Source organism: Macrobrachium rosenbergii, chromosome 41 (assembly GCF_040412425.1).
Source record: "Macrobrachium rosenbergii isolate ZJJX-2024 chromosome 41, ASM4041242v1, whole genome shotgun sequence".
Classification (NCBI taxonomy): Eukaryota; Metazoa; Arthropoda; class Malacostraca; order Decapoda; family Palaemonidae; genus Macrobrachium; species Macrobrachium rosenbergii.
Window position 1 is genome coordinate 93,955,211 of NC_089781.1, and position 7,505 is coordinate 93,962,715.

Genomic DNA, 7,505 nt, shown 5'->3' on the forward strand with positions numbered 1-7,505 from the left:
CCTGCTAAACACGCTTGCACGTAATTGTGCATTTGAATAGGCATGCAATACAGTTTTAACTCAAGGTTATATTTTTGAACCAGTTATGGCTATTGTTTACATTTACAGTATTAAACCTTCATACCAGTTTAAGACGATTACTATGTCCTTTTCTAACAATATACTCTGGCGAAAACTGCATAATTTCAATTTAGTGGTATGTCAAAGCTAAGATTCTATTAAACACTTAGCACGAAGTTAAACCATATAAAGCAGATTACCTAAAAAAAAATGTTTATTTTGTAGTTACTTTAAGTTTACATATTTAAATTTAACCACTTTCATATAAAACTTATGTACCTGAATGAACAGAATGATGTAAGATGTAAGTATGAATTAGTTTTTTTTTTTTTTTTAATTTTACAGTTTCAATGCAGGGTAGGGAACTGGAGAATGGTCAGAACTAAATATATTCTAACTTTACTAAAAGCAATAAATTCTCCTTAATAGAAACAAAGCTTAATAATTCACACACAAGCTCAACTTTCTATTTAACTCAGTCAAAACAAAAAAATAGAGGTTTTTTTTTCATAATGGTTATGATCGAAATTTATCACCAGACCCGTCTGCCATTCTGCCAATAAGCTAAAACGTCCTATTAAATTCTGTTGCTTCGATTCTAGATAACTATTTAGATGTGTTGATCACCAAGAGTGACAAGGTCATTGTCAATAGAAACCCCTAATTAAAAACTAATGTAAAATTTGCATCGGATTTTCTTCTGATTTCTTGCTCCAGGGCATCTATGCGTGGTTTGAAATGGCTGGTTTTCTTCTTCTTTCCAAAATTTGTCAGGTTGAATGATTTTGCTAGAGGAGGAATTTCTCTACAAAATTTTTCAAGTCCAATCGTGGGCGAAGAATGGACATTTCACCTGTAAGAAAAAAATGTTTGTTAGAACTAGTCACATTTTCATCTAATTTGGTTCAAAGGGTTTACTTTTTGAACAAAAAACCCTCAAGATTGTGCAGCATGAATTTTAGCAATCCAAGAAATATTCGTTAAACTTACTTGTTACAAAACGCAATCAAAATAATGCAATCAAAAGACCAGATTACTATAACTGTCTATTGAATGGATGATCAAATTGTTTTATGAATTTTTCACAAGATTATTAACAAAGCTAAATTATTAATGATTGCCTACTGATTCAAGACAAATATACAATGCGTTTTGGTGTGCATAAGGACAGAGAATAACTGTACAAAATATGCAAAATATCTCCCACAGGTTCTACCAGCATAACTGCAAATAGGAGTGTAGCTAAATGTACATTGCGCCACTATGTGATATAATTGAAAAGAATTTTAAATACAATAAAACTCAAAATATTCAGTAAGTTGCCCCAAGAACTAAAAAAATAAATCAAATGAAAACTGGTGGTATTCAATAAGAAACACACTTAGCATGTCATGACCTCTCATAAGACGGGAGACTAAGTTACTCAGGAAAGCTATAAACTAGAAAAAAGTTTGAATAACTGAATGTGGTCCTTAGAAATTAAAGTAGGAAGATGCTCATGACAAATCTGAGAGCCAGTCTGTTATAACCAGTGCAGAAAAATCTCAGGATAATAGTCACGTTTTTCAGAAAAGGTCACGACCTAGCTAAATTTAATCATTAGTTAAGTAGTAAGCTAAAGATATCTTAAATCAAGTTAAAAAGTACTTGAAGAATATTACAGTAAAAGAGCTTGCATTTATAGTCCTGTGTGCTTCTCAGACAGCCCTTGGACGCGCAATAGGATCTCAAAGTATTATAGAAAATGATGCAAAACCTACAGCTAATGGGCGCATGATCTAAGACTAAATACTGTTAGTTTCGTTAGCGTGATTCAACTCAAAATTTGAGTTTAATTTTGGCATTTCCTATCTGTCATTCGATTATCTATACGAATTATATCCCTGGGGATCATTTGAATTAAAGCATTTTACTCAAAGGTTTCTATAAGTATCAATAATCGCTCTAAATTCTTACCTATTGAAGTGAGAGATTATCCGTAGCTATAATACTGCTTGCAAGGATTGGGCTCTGACGATATCAAACTGGGTACTCTTGGCCACCAATGTTGTTTGCCAACGGTTGTCATGCTGACAGTCTGAAAAAAAAACCATTGGTTAAGTCTTTGGTAGCCATGATCACTATTAGAACAGAGTTCAATATCGTACAGTAATACAGTAAATCCAGAAATTTAAGGATTACAGAAAAATTCACGTTATTTCAGGCCATGCTGTATCCTCTTGAGTATTATCCACAGTTAGGAGGATAAGTGATGTTTCGAAATGGTCTATGGATTATATATTATGATCCTCAACTTGTGGTTATATTGTAACTAGTATAGATACTGGTGACTAAATTGATAAGCTTATTAGATGGGCTACACTGATTTGCTTGAAATAATTTTCCAATCCTTGCCTGATGGGACTGAGCAAAGATGCACTTCGAATTTCCGTTTTATTGCCTACAATTTTGCAGCTCCAAGATTGTGCAATAATCTCCCACTCTGATATCAGGAGGGCAATTTTTAAAGTCCTTCGAGAAAAAACACTAAACACTTATTTTCTCCTGAGTGCTATAATAGTATGGGTTTGTCAATTATCATACACAGCGTGCCTTCGAATACATCTGCACCATTGTATTATAGGACAAATGACATTGCAGGTTCCACAGAACTTATGGAGCCAATTCGTGTTATTAGGTATAGGTGATAAAAAGCTGTACCCCGCACACAACAACAACAACAACAACAACAACAACAAAACTTTCAAATTATTGAAAACAAGTCATAGCAAAAATTCAAACAAGCAATGAATTTCCACAGCATATGGACTAAACTGCATTGTCACGTTGAGCTGGAGTGTTATACCGGAAGAGTATTATCTAGCCAATATGCGGGCCGAATGACTTGCACCCCATTTTCTGGCTGACATGCTACGCTTCCGGAAATACAATTTTTAGGTTACCTTTCAAAAAACCTGTGCCTCTTTCCGTTTGTGTTTTTCCTAAGGGGTAAGGCGTCTAGTTCAAGTTTGACCTTGCCACAAACTGCAATACATGAGTGGCCACTGAGTACCTGTCATTATAGAGATGGAGGTGGGAGGAGCTGCTACTGCCTATAGATTCAGTTATGTGGGTTATATAAAATATTTTAAAAAGTTAAAAAACCTCAGCTCTGATAGTTAACCAGATAAGGGCAATGATAGTAATACAATATTGGAAACAGTTTGAAAACAGGGTTGGAGGTGCTTTGATTCCATTTGAGAGAGAGAGAGAGAGAGAGAGAGAGAGAGAGAGAGAGAGAGAGAGAGAGAGAGAGAGAGAGAGAGAGAGAGAGAGAGAAAGAGAGAATTTTGTTTAACAGCAGCACTCTGGATTTGGTCCTTGCGAAATATCATCCAGCTAATGAATGGACTCCCACTTTAGAGCACTTGATACTTCTGTCCCTGTTTACAATGAATAGATACAACATCTTAAGATCATATTCCCTTGTATTCAGTCGCATTGTAGTGGAGTATTCCAAAACCTGGGTCCTTTGTTGTTTTTGGCTTCAGCTCATTTTGTAATAGATTCCAGACCAGGAATCTGGAAATTAGGTGGATATCAAGAGGTCAAGAATAAGAAAAGAGCAGTCAATGAAATAGGACTGTGGGTCTTAGAAGGGTCATCTTTATGGTTTCTCTAAGTACCAACTCACTCTATAAGGCCAACAACGTAGCCATTCTTTGAAATACCCGAGATTTCCCTTTTTCCCCGGACTTTGTGGCGGTAGCGAGTTGGGGTAGAGGGGATAATTTTGTTCCTGAGAAAGAGGAAGGGTAATCTATCATAAAACAGGACTATCAGCCCAAGAAAGCGAACTATGATATAACTGGTTACTGGAACAAGTCTTAGAAGCCTCTTGAAATGGCATTTGAGCCTTCATTCCGTTGCTCTGGGACAACAAGCTGAGTCGTCTAGAGACTTTCACATCTTAAGAAATTAATACAAGCTTCGGGAAAAGTCTTCACAGTCAGTATTTTAGCTAAAGTGAAACTAACATGCTAACATGCGGCCTGGGAACGTAGTAACATTAGCAATAAACGACGTGCAAGCCTTTGCAACCAGAAAGGTGTTCCAACTTAAACCAAGGTGATGCATTATGTGTATACATGAGATACAAAAAATCGACTCCAAAAGACGAAGCTAATCCTGAATTTCATTTGAGGCCCCAATATTTAGTGGAAAACATATGAGGTGTGCAGAACAAGTCATGATTACAGTGGGGAATCAAAATTACCTCGTTAACACTAGAACATTAGTAGGCCTGAACTGTAACAAAATGTTCGAGCTCTTGGCAAAAATATATTTTATATAAAAATCTAAAATCTTAGAAAATTTGGAAAACACTAATTTCGACAAGAACGAGTATGCACGAATAAGTCTCACCAATGGCAGGTTAAACTGACATGTAAGCAATAAAATAGATTTATATGCACCTAGAATGATAAGTGATAAAACAGCGGATTCCCTGGCCACGTGAAATTTTTGGATACTGAATATTTTCACTTGACAAAAAAATCCAGTTCTTAGTTCACCCAATTCATTTTCTGGACCTTTCTCGCTAGCCAACATGTGCCCCTGACAGAGTATAAATCCCTTATCACATCGTTACTTGGATTTGGATTTTAACGAAATATTTGGGTAAAAATACCACCCTAAGTTCTAACTATGAAGTCCGTGTCATCTTTACTAAAGTCGTTAACTAGCGAAATAACCGGACTTTTGTGAAACTGGATGGACCTAAAGCTGGACGGAGCCCAATCTTTCAAGTGTAGTCAAGAGAGATCAAAGCAGCCTCACGTCTCAAAAAAAAAAAAAAATAGTTAAGCTAACGCTTTACTAAATTAGAATGTGTTATCAAACAAATACGAGCTTTAGGTAATTATGGTCGACCTCTACACACCCCAAGATCGTGGTAAGCACACTGAACTTCTTAGCAAAGGAAATATCTAGGCTAACAAGCATCGGCATAAAACCTTGAAACCTGTAAAATATTGGAACACCCGTGGGGAAGCCAAAACTGTAAACCAGGACTGCATTTGCGTAGATGCTGTATTTTTAGTTTGACGTCATACCGGTAGCCGAATTCTGGTCAAACTGTGCTTACACCAAGGTATATATAGATCGTGGCTTACACTTTCATTGAAACAGGCTACGTTACAAACACGCCCAATTCCGCAAAGCTTAAAAAAATCTTTTTTTAACCTAAACTGATCACACATTGTAAAACTCGAGACAAATTTCTTACAATGACCCCTTCGACAAACATTCATTTCAGCGAATTTTAAATTAAGTAGTCAAATTTACAGATATAAAAACAAGCTGCTAATAGGTTTTACTAATCCTCAAACCAGCTAGCTAATAGCTTATACTAAAACTGAAATTATTTTCCTTTGAAGGCAGGAACTACGTCGACAAATTTCCAGTGAAAATAGATGAGCACCTTTCTTGGCTAATTAGAGAACGAAGTAGAACTTAAAACGCTGACATGATTCTTACAGTGGGCCTACCCAATGGTTTCCAACCCTTAGCAAAATGTTGATGTTTCAGGAATACAGGTCATTTTTATATGAAAAGTTTGTTCTGAAGATTGCACTCCAAAATAAAATACTGAAATCGAAAGAAACGGAACAAGCAAAACATATGAACCCCTAATACAAGATTTTCATCTATGAAATACACAAATGAAATTCCCCAATCATACAGGAATCAAGGGCCTAAAGCACTAATAAAATTATATCTTAATACCTGACACTTCCATAGTTTTTTGTAGAAGCGATAAATGACGTCTCTAAATTTTTCGGGCTACCGGTTGTACAAGCACAATTTCGGTACTAAAAATTACGATTATTTTATATCGGAGGGACGAAAAATAAAATATTTGCTAAAAAACTTACAGTTGTATGCATTGAAGTCCCTTAAATAAAACGGTACAAATATTCCAGCGAACTAAGTCACGTAATTAACTGGTCAGACTTATGCAACGAAGTAAGCTAACCGCTTTCAGTAATCCTAATTCTGTACACGCCTAACTTTCCAGTGAAAGCTGGATAAGACAACAGTACACAGACCTGTTTTTTTCGAGCAACACTTGAACCAACCAACGTAAATAAGCACCACCACCTACTTGAAAAACAATATAAAATGTAAAACTCGAGAAGCACTGAGCTGGTTCTAACCGCCAATCTGGTCTTCCATACTATTTACTGTTTACACTTTTTATTCCTGGGGACCCGCAAACTCAATTCATCATAAACATCGTAACGCAGACACATTCTGGGATTTTCTCTCTCATTATACGACATAGTCCATATCAGTAATCAAATCTACGCTGCTACACCACTCAGAAAAAAACTTTCTTGAACTTGATGTTTTCAGTCCTCGAAAAGGAACTTTTGTGTAATCTCAGGGCGGCAAATTTAAAGGCTCCAAGACATAAAGAACGAAATAACAGATTCAGTTCTCAAGTTAATGCAGTTTGGGGAAAAAAAGTTGAGATGGCAGGTATTCCAGGATTACGGATACTTTTTACATGGAAAAAAAATTTGCTTTGAATAATACGATGGAAAGTAAAATTGTATTAATGGAGACTGAAGCGACTTGGAAATTGTGACCAAAAGCCTGGAACCATAACCCAAGAGTTTCCTCTGGGAAATATATAAAACCCTAACAAAGTTTCCTTAAAAATACGAAACAAAATCCCTCAATCATATTGTAATCAATGGGCTAAAGTGCTAAAATATAAAAGTCATAACACCTGACACTTTCATCCTATTTTGGTACAGGTCACAGGTGACACCTTTCCTTCCAACCGGTCGTGCAAAGATAATTTCAGCCCCAAAATTGCACTTATTTGATAATTGGACTCACTAAAAAATATATTCTTGCTGAGATACCATCATGAGTCATTAATTCTAAGCAAACCCTTACAGTAAGATACTTACATAATAGTAAAACAGTCTTGAAAATGGTCCCAAAATCAGATGGTTGCACACAAACCGGCTACTGTGGAAAGACTGAACCCACCTTCCAGATTTTCCAGTGTTCCAGTATGACGTCCAGTAATACGTGTCTTTCTATTTTTCTGCTGTTTATTAACTTTTTCAAAAGCTTTCCAATGACATTCCTGTTAATTTCATCGAGGAAAGGTTTATATAAACACCACAATAACTAAAGATATGGAAAGATTACAGGAAAAAACATTAATTTGGTTTTTTAAGACACTTTCAATATACTATTTTCTGAGTGGGTGGGTGTTGGGGGTGTGGGGGGGCAATGTGGGGGGAGATGGGTCCTGGTTAATGACGGTTGAGGGAGGGGGAGGGGTGAGTAAACGAAAGGTCAATTGCTAGTTAACTGGGTAATTAATTAACATTATTCATAAAGTATGGACATTATAATGACCTGAGGTGATTTTAAAATTGTAT

General features: G+C 36.0%; 1 long non-coding RNA gene across 1 annotated transcript; it reads right to left on the minus strand.

Moving 5' to 3' along the window:
- Window positions 1-576: 576 nt before the first annotated feature.
- LOC136827018 (uncharacterized) lies at window positions 577-7,128 on the minus strand. The gene is made up of 3 exons (XR_010849778.1): window positions 7,023-7,128; window positions 2,017-2,137; window positions 577-913 (listed from the first exon to the last, which is right to left on the minus strand). It is a non-coding gene; the product is annotated as an uncharacterized lncRNA (long non-coding RNA).
- Between the last annotated feature and the right edge of the window lie 377 nt (window positions 7,129-7,505).